At 39.1% G+C, this 13,271-nt stretch overlaps 1 pseudogene; it reads right to left on the bottom strand.

Annotated features, from left to right (window-relative positions):
• Positions 1-13,271, bottom strand: part of LOC124278475 — a 74,735-nt pseudogene that overhangs the window by 51,376 nt on the left and 10,088 nt on the right.

Genomic DNA, 13,271 nt, shown 5'->3' with positions numbered 1-13,271 from the left:
TTGCTGGATGCGACGTTAAACAACAAACAAACAAACAAACAAACTAACACATTTTGTTTAAAAATGATGTGACAGTTGCTTAGTAAGGTATGACATCTTGGACATCCAATGAGCAGTAACTGTGTCACATCTGCTATTTCGGTAGATATTCGAGACAAACGGTTCTCGACTTAGGCGTTTTAAAATTAAACACCTTTCCCTCGGATGGTCTAACAAAAGCGATATTAGGAGCGGCTGTTCAGCTCTATACTCCATGGTAAATGTAACAGAATCCACCACCCCCAACACACACACACACACACACACACACACACACACACACACACACACACACACCAAGTAAATATCAAACTATCAGGATATATTTAATGAGGTTGTCTTCATGCTTTTGGTGGAGTCTGTCAACTAATTTCACAATGTTATGATGCTTTCCACTGTTTGCAATGTCCATACCTTGCCTGTCATTACAATAATATGTATACGGGCCAGAGGCCTTATGTACAATAAACCATCTTGATCTTGGTGGAACCAACTGTTTGATCGGAAGTTGGTAAGAAAATGATTACAAATACAACTACATGATGGACAACTTGGTTGTAGCCACTTTAGCCTGATAACTGTGTCAGAGTTTATATCAGAACGTCGATGTATGTAATAAAGAAGAAGTTGTCAGCATAAAAAAACCTGTTTCGTTATTGACAGGACCGTTTTGTGTTTAGTGTCATTTTACACACTGAATAATGCAACTCACGTACTCATGTGTCAATTGTTCCTACATTACAAAGCCGACCTCAGGATACAATAAGTATTACAAAAATACCCTCAGTCAACGTACGACGTATACTTGACATATGAAGCATGTTTCCATCGTAAACACCTACCTTAGCGAAATAGTTGAAGCCCTGCAATATAGGTCGATATCCCGTACAGCGACACAGGTTGCCTGCAGTAGAGGATATAAACTCAGTGATGGTCACAGGTTCAACGTGAAGGAAAACAGAAAGAGTAACGTTGGTAAAACGCCGAGTGAGTGAATGAGTTAGCCCACATGTATTATTTTGAGTATATACCGCGACGTGTTGGTGTAAATGCAGACGGTAGTTTGCCTCGTTGCTTTGCAAAACACACGGTCACGTCTTCAAGTGACATTTAGAAGCTGGTATGATGAAGAGGAACACGTTTTATGGACAGACAACCTCTTTATTGCAGATGCGACGTTTCGGTGTAGATGATAACGTGCTTCTCACATATATTGCAATAAAGAATTTGAAAGTCCATAAAATTGTCCCTCTTCGGGTTTAATGGTGACATAGCTTGTATGAGCTGTATGCTCCCCAGGGAGTTGAGATTGACAATACGATGTGCCATTGAGATTGACATCCAGTGAACGAGGGAAAAACAAAGCGCCTTTGAGCAGCTGAGCTGAGCTGGATATCGGCGCTATACAAATGTATGTATGTATGTATGTATGTATGTATGTATGTATGTATGTATGTATGTATGTATGTATGTATGTATGTATGTATGTATGTATGTATGTATGTATGTATGTATGTATGTATGTATGTATGTATGTATGTATGTATGTATGTATGTATGTGTATGTATGTATGTGTGTATGTATATGTATGTATGTATGTATGTATGTATGTATGTATGTATGTATGTATGTGTATGTATGTATGTATGTATGTATGTATGTATGTATGTATGTATGTATGTATAGCTTACATTTGAGTTACGTATACGATTCATATTGTATACTAGTACATACCTAGAATGTCCTTGTATACTCTTCAAAAGTAGGGGAACCTGAAGTTTCAATTTGGATAGGGAGTATAAGCGTTAACAGACTTTTCAAAGACAGACATCTTGTGAACGCAATATCCATTTCTCTTTATCACCACCCCTATACATTATGAACGGGATGTACGTGCACAATGCAATAGAGCCATAGACGTGCATGGGGTGTCATTCTTGAATTTGACGGTTTTCAGGAAGGTAGATAAATCACTGTAGACCATTAATTTTGACTATCATCTTGCATCACACAGTTGTTAGTGTTTGTTTCAAGTCGGGTTTTTTTTGTTTGAAAATGAAAATCGTACACGTGCAAATTTCACGTCATACACCAGTCATCTTTTAAGAGCGATTACTGTGCAAACAACTATGGTCATAAGGAAGTGCAAGAGGTGATGCACTCTCAAAACATTCATTATTATATCAACATTGATTGACTCCGATATATCTCCCAATGTTTTCAATCGTAAATAAAACATTAACTTCCCCTACATTTTTTGAAGAGTATATTATGGTTTAACTGTATTGGCGTAAAGATTATTTACCGTCGAAGCTGTCCTCTATCTGTTGTCTGGTTGGCTGATGGTTGTTGCGGAGGAGGGTGTACATTGACATGACGATACCCGGGGTACAGAAGCCACACTGCGACCCGTGGGAGTTAGCCAGCTGTTCCTGATGGTGCAATATAAAGTTAAAGTTAATCATAGTGAGTGAGTGAGTGAGTTTAGTTTTACGCCGCACTGAGCAATATCCCAGCTATATGGCGGCGGTCTGTAAATAATCGAGTCTCGACCACACAATCCAGTGATCAACAGCATGAGCATCGATCTGCGCAATTGGGAACCGATAACATGTGTCAACCAAGTCAGCGAAACTGACCACCCGATCCCGTTAGTCGCCTCTTACGACAAGCATAGTCGCCTTTTATGGCAAGCACATGGGTTGCTGAAGACCTTTTCACCCTGGATCTTCACGGGTCTAAAGTTAATCATACAGAACATCATCTGCTTGACCACGAGAGTACTTCTTCATGGAAGATGTGCTGAACCTGTGCTTCATATAACATCATCTTTATGCTGCAAATGGCGCTGATTATGTAAGGTGTCAGTGTCTGCTTTGTGCTATGAGTGAGTGAGGTTAGTTTTACGCCGCTTTTAGAAATATATGCCTTGAGTGAGTGAGTGGGTCTGCAGACAAAATGATCTAACTGTCATGACTGAGTGAGTGGTTTTACACCGCTTTTAGCAATATTCCAGTATATAAATATCACGGCGGGGGACACCAGAAATAATACTTCATACTTGTACCCATGTGAGGAGTCGAACCCGGGCCTTCGGCGTAACGAGCGATCGCTTTAACCACTAGGACACCCCTTGTTTGTTTGTAACGGCAGTCAGAAATATCCCACCTACTGTATTAAAACAGTTTGTATTTGTCATTTTTCTCAGACTCCATATTTTGATATCACGACCTGAATGAATGAAGGTTTGCGAATTAAAAACATCTATATTTATCTAATCCACTTACCTGAACTGGGTGCAGTCTAGTCTTACAACTGCCAATCCCTTCCACTGTAGTAACTGCTAAACCATGCAGAGAACACAACGGCGCAAGACATGCGTTCATTGAATAGTGACTGTGCAGTTAAGTATCACAACAGACTAACAATATCTACATTGCATTTTACACATTAGTCCCTAGTGACATGTTTTGACGGAGAGAATGCTCGGGAGGAGAAAAGTGAAAGGTCCTGGCCAAGTTATCTTTTTGAACTTTGATGTCTCAGTGACAAAAAATGATGTCACAACTCTTCCTTATTATAACAATATATCAAATGTTTCCGTGATTTTTCTCTTGACGAATTGACTTGCCATTGCATGTATTTATTGCGTTTTCCTCCTATGGGGCAGGATACACTCTTCTTTTCTGTATCAAAACTGTATTAACAAAATTTGATAGTAACACTATATAGTCAGAATCATTCACACATAATCGACTCTAATTGTACCATGCAAGTGCTGGTGGAAAATACCAAAGTGTTGAACGTCACCTTCGACATTGGAACGTATTTAAGCCAATAGGGCCTGTGAATCTCGTGAGGCGCTACTTCCGGTACTAAGCTGGTTCCCGGCTCTCCTTGTGCGCGCAAACTTGCGATATGCTCAGCTTACTTCTTGTACCAGATTTCCGGTGACAAGCATATATTCAAGAACCGGTTCTGTTTCCAAATTGCGCGATCGCTAAATATGACTTTACTAGACCGGACAAAGTGTACAACCATGCTTGGCTGTCACAGCTGTTGATAGTCGTAATAGGTGTCTAAATCGGGGATGGTTAGTTTGGAATTTTTTTATTCCTGCAAGAATTATCGGTTCCTTAACGTCAACTGACAACCATGACACTATTCGAAAAGGTATGAAACGTTGTTTGTCACCGGAAGTACTATGGTCTCGGGAAGTGCCGTGACCTGTTTACGGGCCCTATACGAATCAATGGTGATTTAACAGGTAATTACATACACTGTTTTGTTGGTTGGTTGTTTAACGCCGCAATATTCCAGCTTTATGGCGGCGGTCGGTAAATAATCGAATCTGGACCAGACAATTCAGTGATCAACAGGTCACCCATTCTCTTCCCACAGAGGTTACTAGACATATCTTCCTACGAACCTCTGTTTAATACGTCCATATTTCCCGGTTCTGGTAAAAATCCCCTTGCGGCAAAAAGTCGCAACACGAACTATCTTCCTTCTTTCTATCCAATCAGAACACGTGTTACATCGACTTAGATCCAACGTGACTAATACAAGCAAACGTGGGGCCACAAATATCCCTCCTCTGCCGGGGACGTATGTTGATGTGACACACAAGACATTTAATAGCTAGCGTGTCCATTGTCTGCATGTCAACGAGGGCGATGGAGATCCGCCAATGATTCACCGTTACAGGACTGGGTTCTGTCTAGAAGAAACGTTTGCGCATCGCGCATGGGAAGATGTTCTAGTTTTCCCGAAGCATACGGAAGTTGCTGAGGCCTTGCGAATAATCACTTTTGAAAAAACGTCGCTGATTGCCCAACTAAATCTGATTGCAACAAATCACGAATCCTGAACACTCGCACCATGAAAAGGCCGTATTAGAACAGAGGTTCGTAGGAAGATATGACAAGTAACCTCTGTGGTGAAGAGAATGCAGGTCACCAAGAGCAATTATGACATACACTACTGGTTAAGTTGACCTGCCTCGTATGCCCTATCCCAACACATGATGGTAAATGGTGATAAGCTTCTTGACTGACACAAAAATCAATATTTCAATATAATAATGATCATGAATGTCAGGTTACTTGAATTTCAGGATACGAAATGGCATCTGTGTTTCTGTCGTATCTGGACACCATGACGGTACAGGCGCCGCACCCTCCCTCTCCACATCCTAGTTTACTTCCTGTGAGACGCACTGGAACAATAATACGTTCCCTTGACAACCATTTTGTAACCTTCTGACAAAATATATTCATACATGTACAATACTGATGAGAATACAGTGTGGAACGTGACAAGTGGATCGTGGATTGTATATTTCTTCTGTAGACGCTCCATGTAACATAGTATGCCTGTCACATCAGTCATAGCAGTTGCTTTAAGCTCTTTCCACAGAGTTTGTCTTGTACAGGCTCATTGCCACTTCTCGGTATCATCAGTGAGTGAGTGAGTGAGTTAATAGTTAACGTCACATCGGCAATATTTCGGCCATATCGTGACGAGAACATTTTACAGTGAAATGGAATATGTGTATATTACAAAACCTGTCATCGAAGGACAGTAAAACAACTAGAATATCACAAGTAGATTTAAAACTAGTGTGGAAGGTTAAAACTAATAGCACTATTAGGACAATAGAAGATAAAAACAGGCTATAGATCGCCAACAACTGACAGTATCATCAGCTTGAAAGCGATTCCGTACTTGGATATAATACTACACGCAACAATCAATGCATGTATAGTAATGAATATGATGTAGGTGGTGGTGGTGATGATGATGATGGGTGGCGATGATGATGATGATGATGACGACAACGATGATGGTGTTGAAGTCAGTGAATGCGACGACGACGACGACGACGATGATAATGATGATGGCGATGGCGACGCTGATGATGAATCCGTCAGTTCTAACCCGAATATATGCAAGTATATTACATGCTCGAACCAAACAAAATGTCAGGGAAGTTACAGTGAGAAAGCACAAACATGTACATGGAAAGCACATCGAATCGAAAATTAAGTAAGTATCATCAATCAGTAACAAAGGCCTACATTGTAAATGCAATATTTACTAATGATACATCACATGAATCATATTTACAGTGTTTTCGAAGGTATGTCAACAATGTCATCTCGGGATCCGGGTGGCCCTCCACAACCTGAAACAGATTCAAAATCTAACTAACCAGATTTACAAAAGGGTATCATGGAACTAGTCGTGTTCGTTTTTATTTGTAAATTTAACTGTTTATTGCTCGGGGCAAGTAGTAGCATCAGAAATATGTAGCAATGGCCTATTGATAGACACGTACAACCAACTGGGTTCATACAAAAGGCCCTACATCGGTCTGATATTGGTTCTAATAATCAAGTCTTCAAAGTTGTCTTTCAACATTGGCAATTCATTTCTCTTAATTAAACAGAATAAAAGAAGTAGAAAGGGAAGAAGAAGAAAGAGACGAAGATGAATATAAAAATATAATATAATAAATAAACATTCGATATGAATCATCTATGCATTTAACAGTTAAAGATATAAGTAAACTTTCCTTGTTGTCATCTGTCGCTTAGCAACAGTATTAATCACAGACAGTTGGCATAATTTCAGTGCCAACTTCTGCTGTGTTTGTACCTTTGCGCCATTGACAAAGAAGACTAGCTCCGTCCCAGTCATGATGCTAATCAATGGAGATGTACTTCCTTCACGCTTCTCTCTTCTTAGTGCAAACTAAGTGGACCAACCTTAATCCTGAAAACAATGTACAACAACGGTTAATAAACAAGTGAGAGAGTTGGGTTTTACGCCACTTTGATCAGTATTAAAAGTTTATCACGGTGATGTGAATATGGGGAAAAGAAGATGCACTTTTTAGACGTATACCATATTTGTTGAGCAACCAAAACTTAAAATCAACCTGGATTGGAACCAAGGACCAAGCCTTCTGACTTTGTGAGGTGAGGTGAAAGTGGGTTTAACGTCGTGCTTGAGAATATTTCGCTCATATGACGACGTGCATGCGTGTGTATGTGTATGTGCGGCAGCTTGTACTAGCCCAGACTTAAGCTGGTTTTATAGTGCGAGCCCACTGAGATACCACGCCGCAGTGAAGCATGAATACCCCACTTAGACACATTATACTGACTCCGAGCCGACCAGTCCTTGTTGTACCCATTAATGCCGAGCGCCAGGCAGGGACCAACAAGTACCATATTTTAACGTCTTTTGGTATGACGTGGTCGGGAATCGAACCCGCGACCTTCCACGGAGGCGGTCATCTCTGACTTTGTGAAACTTATATTATTATTATGTTCTACAGAATACAAATAGTATGAAGCAGAGAGGAGATGCGTGGTCTTGGCACGGTCAGACTGGTAAGGCCATCATTAGCTCAGGTACCCTGGGCCCTCTGCATTACTGTCAAGAGAGCGAATGGGACTTCTCCCAGGAACCGCTGCCAAGTCGAAACCAACAAGAACCTTCCCGATAATGTGTAGACTCCCTAACACTGTAGCATACCGCATTACCCTGAGAATCCGAAGGACTGTGCTTTCATTGGAGAATCCGAGCACATTCCTGATCTGCGTCAAGAGATCAAGAAGTACCAAAACAGTGTACTTGAGATTTTAAAGACGAGGTCCGCATATTTATCATGCTTCTCCTGAATTTTGTTAATCGCATTACTGTCAGAAGGGGCAGAAAATTGGATGACATAAATATGTTTTCTTAGGTTGTTTATTGGCTTATTCCAAAGAAATTAAAAGTACCGTTTTTACATGGCGACCTTGACATGTTCAGCGCCGTATCACATAATGGAAACAACGAACCATGCTATAGGAAAGACCACAGTGACGTCAGTGTTTTGATCACGTGACGCGCCCGAGTACTTCCGGTAGGCAAAAGGTAAACATAAACATGAGAGAACCACACAAGCTGCACTCATTTGATCGTCGACTTTACATACGTAACAACTCTTTCCGGTCTGTTTTTTTGGCTTGACACTCAGTGTCTTGATAAGATGGTCATTTCTTGTGTGGTAGTGGGCTGCGCGAATCGTTTCAAGAAAGGTTCAGGCGTGAAATTTCATCGCATACCGACTGAAACTTGCAGACGACAGAAGTGTCTACAGGCAATCAATCGGAAAGGCTGGACCCCTGAACACAATGGAGATCGCGTATGCGGGGATCACTCTATCTCAGGTATGAGACTGATTAATACCAAAACTATATCAACACTTTTAAGAAGTTCCACGGTGGTTACCTGAACAAATAATTATATCACTTATAATTGTCCTGTTTTCGATCACCAAAACTGTCACAAGCTGCACATGTTAGTAATTAGGGTCCTGCTTTAAACTATTTACCAAGTAAATTGCAGTATTAATATGTTAATTATTAAGTTCAAATGATGAAATTTATTCACTTGAATTTGGCGCAAAATAACTATGTTATAAAATGCTTCAAATTCCATAGATAACTGAGCAATTCAAAATACCATAACTCTTTAAAATATCAGATCATTATATATTAAAGTATGTATCATATTTTGCATTGTTTATTGTACATAGGATCTGCAAACTCTGACAAGAATGATCCTGACTTTGTCCCACATCTGAATATGGGATATCAGTCGACATCCTTGGCCACCCCGGAAGCAAAAAAACAAAGATTTCTAAGGGCTCAAAGGCGGGTTGATGAAAAGGGAAGAAAGGAAATGGACCTTCGCGAAAAAGAAGATGTTGCTTCTATTCTCATGGAAATGTCGCTTAACAAGAGCAGCGCACCAGTAGAGGAGGAAAAAGAAAATGAACCCTCACCAAACAAAGGTATTCCAGGAAAAAGACAATATCATTATTATAGCTAGTATGTATGCTATAACTAAGCATTCTGAATTATGTAAGTGAGTAGTTTGGGTTGTATAATGAGACAAGAACACAACCTTTATTTTGTTAAATCATTTGTGGAAAGTACCATATGCACAATCCAGACTTCATCGACTTTGTGGTACTGTATGGGATAAACGTGTCCACTTTCCACATATTCATATGCTTTCAGTGACTTGAAGACCCTCATAGATTCGTGGGTGAACTGACCTGGTGTGTCTATCAGATAGAAATAAATATCCGTGAAAGTTATGCCTGGCCATGTTGTCGGATCATCCACCCTGCCGTTTCGCAAACAATACGGGTCAGGCAAAGAGCGTGCCCTGCCGATACTTCAGCTTTGTCTCGTATCGTTCGCGTGCCTCAACGTGCCAATTAAGGACATCCACTGTCGAGGTTTGATTTAAACATATTTTTATTCATGAAGATGAATTGGGGTTGGTGAACAAGCATTACTGCTTATATTAACACCGCTCCCATGCAACATATAATACAACATGAAAATGGAGGATTTGACGTCATCGATACTTACCATTGCATAAATATATATAGATTACATGAAATACAACTATTCTCTAAGAAGTCATAAGTTTCTACTGTCGAGGTTTCAGCCAGTGCATTAGATAACCCACATTTCATTTTAACATTCTCCCCAAGAATCATTATTTGGCGATTGCAAGTGGGAAGAGACTGGCCCTGGGCATCAAGAAGTAAGCTCCTTGTTTCACCTTTAGGACTTTGCTATTCTGTACACATTAAAATTAATTCCTTACCACTTATAGCCTACACATCAACCAAAGCCGGACCTGCTAAATTGATGGGGAATAAGAGAAGAACGAAGGTGGTGGGAGAGACTGCCTTCTTGTGAGCAGTCAAATCAACTACTCCAAAGGAATAAGAAAGGACTGGCACAGCTAAAGAATTTGTGACTTTGACCTTGTTTCGAGCATATAGCTCAGCTCCTGGTTTTCTTTAAACGGGATAGTCGGTCCAAACATATGACTTGTCTCGAACTTGCATTCCAAGATAGGTGTTGGTCAGATCTTCCGAAAGATGGTCAGTCGGTGCTCAACATTTTATCTTGACCGATGCGTCAGTCATTACTTTGGCACCTATCACATGAAGAGGAATGCATTTATCGAGTTCAAATGTCATTCCTTGATCATTAAAAAAGGACATGGAGTTCTGTGTCATCTGTGTTTACAAAGGAGATGAGTTAGCAATGGTGTGAATTTGTGCTTCAGAGGTCCGGGTTATCATAATATAATTATTACATAATACTATTAATCTTATATTCCTGCACAATAAGGACACATATCATGGCAAACGGGTCTGTCAATGACAAGGATAAAATGTGTATCAAGGACACTCAGTTTCTAGACTTTGAGTGGTATCCGGAATATGTCGTTGTATCTATCGCCATCTTGATTTATAGCCAGAAAATGAGTATCATATTTATTCGAGCGACAGCAAGGCGACCTGTCAACACCATGAGCAAACATCCACGACATAAGGTCGTGACACGGATCCTGGCCACTGAATTACGATTTTAGTCGGGTAGGACATTTCTTACGTTTTGTTGTTATCAGCAATATTCCAATATAGTGGGAATAATGGGATCTTCCATGACCTACGAAGACCCTTCAACTGGAAATAAATCCTCATCATTAAAACATCGCCTTCGAAGTTTCAATGAATAACTAAAACAGTCTCAAGCGTCGAGACTAACGGGATCGGGTGGTCAAGCCCGCTGGCTTGGTTGACACATGTCATCATTTCCCAATAGACCGATCCAGTCCCAGCCGATAAGCCCCGCCCACTTCGTTTTTGACGTTAGGGGGGACAACCACTGACAAATCACAATGGCGTCACCGCCGGCGAAACGTACGTGATTGCGAACGTTGTTGATGAAATCTTGTGATACTTTGGTATCCGTCGTTTGTGAATGTTATTTAAAGAGGCAAGTTATACGTATGTGATTTTGAATATATTTTAGCTGGCAGATTGCAATTGGCGAGTGAAAATGAGTTACATGCCGATGAAAAACCGTCTCTACTAGCTGCTGAGACTGTAGGAAGCGTAATTTCTTTCGAATCAATTAATCTATCTAGTAATTCACCTCCGTCACAGATATTAGCATGGGAAGGGTAACTGAATTTTTTGGTTTGGGTTTATAATTTTATAAAAACCGTGAACACAACCACATGTTCATGTTGCAGATCGATCGGTATCTATAAAAAGATTATCAACACTGCGCGTGGCGCCTTTACTTAGTTATTCGTTGGCGTTGTTCAAATTTAGTTCAATAATCTGAAAACATGGGTTTCTTTCTTTTAATGAATTAAGAGAATGGTAAATAAAAAGCAGAAACTATTTCCCGTCTACTACTTCGTGCGCCTTATTTGTCTGTATATAATTAATGTAAACAAATCAATCACAGCATAACCTATTGGATCTTATTTGGAAATCTGGAAAAGGTACATTGGGCTTGTAAACAGTATGTTTCCATGGACGTATCTTGACATACCCAGAAGCAAATATTCAACAGCTGATCTGCAGCAATTCTCAGTAAAGTTTCCCTCTTCAAAATCTGTACACCATGATAAGATGACACTGAATATAAGGAAATCATTTTTTTAATCATCATTTCCATTTTATTTGTCTATATGTACTTTGTTGCGGAATCCTAATTTACATACAAACTTCCACAATACTGGACTTCATGAACTGCCAGTGTTTATGTACAGGTATGTCACAGCATTAGGACACAAAGAAGATCCAACATACAGTCAGCACCTGTACACTGACCCATCTTCCAGAAATAGGAAACATGTGACGCAAACTCTTTGAACAGAGGATCCACAGTTATCCGAACAGTTAACTAGCATTGAAATAGAATGTTAAACAAAATACAAATGTAGATCTATTGTTTTTTCATCAGAGATGTTTAACTGCTAACTACTAGTGTATATAAGGTGCAAAGAATATATCCTATGTTCAAAGCTTTTTGTCAATACAATTACATATTGACATTATTGCTTCTTAAACAATGATAATCTTTGTTTTATTAGATCTGAGACCATATCCCTAGAGGACATAACACTGATTTTGATCTATTTCCTTTTCTGAGATACTTACTGGTGTCATAAAAATTATAGTAAAGTTGGTTCAAAATTTGGTAAAAGTCATAACAAAGGTTTAGGAAGACACAAATGAAAATTTCCTGAAGCGTTCACCTCCTACAAAACAGTGTGCAATTTAATATGAAGCTCATTTTCCACATAACCATCAACAAACCTTGAACAATTTGTCCAAATCCATCATCTTAATAAACACTAGCTTTGGCTCAGTCTTCAAATATTAGTAACCTCCTTAAAAACCCTGATGATTTATCAGAAGAATTACATCAAATATGGGTTAAATATATGTTTCAATACTTATTCCGTTACATGAAAAGTCAACTGAGATTTTTGTAAGTTATTCTGTTCCAGGACTGGATAATGCCTGACCAGGGTTAGACCAAAACGTAGCCTTTGCTTTTTCCAATTCTCTGGATGTTGAAATAACTTTTAATGAGTTATGATACTAGCAATCACTTATATTAGTAAATATAGTATTAAAAACAAAACATCTAAAAGCAGGAGCCCAAAAACTAAGTTAATAACAAGTGATTGTCCTGCCATGATATGTATGGTGTTTGTTTGCCCAGACCTGCCTTAAAATCATACGAATCTGATATGTCAATCAATCAAATAATTATTTCTTATTGATTAGATTATTTATTTTATTACCCTTCCACGTTTACTGAAAAAAGCAAGATTCTTAAAACATATTTTGCTATCATTTCTAGTGAATTAATCAAAATTACAGTTGTAATATTACTCCTAAAATGTACCAATATATGTGAATAATTTATGTGGTAACAAAACATGGAGGAAGGTAATTCAATTCAAAGTCCCATGCATCTCTTTATAAGAATTCTGAAATATTTAAAGCATGGTTTTATAGGCACTCATATGAACTAATTTTGATACTTGGATATTGCATGATGGGCAAGTGATAACACTGACAATATTTCCGTTTGTATAAAAAATATTAGATCTACTCCTGGAATATTTTGCTCTGTTAACAAGATACTGTAGGCCTTCAGATTGTGCTTATGAAACTTAAAACATCCTAAAATGTGTGACAAATTGAAGAATATCTAAGAGCGAATGGGACAATATCCGCCACATTGTTCTTTCATGTAACAAGTTTTGCTATTTCGGATGACCCTAACCGAAATCAGATCGCCGTCAGATTTGTTAACATTGTGTCACGGCT

This window comes from Haliotis rubra, unplaced genomic scaffold (assembly GCF_003918875.1).
Source record: "Haliotis rubra isolate DU_JTF1 unplaced genomic scaffold, ASM391887v1 Scf238, whole genome shotgun sequence".
NCBI classification, from domain to species: domain Eukaryota; kingdom Metazoa; phylum Mollusca; class Gastropoda; order Lepetellida; family Haliotidae; genus Haliotis; species Haliotis rubra.
Note: the sequence above shows the minus strand (reverse complement) of the source record. Positions and strands in the feature narration are given on the sequence as shown.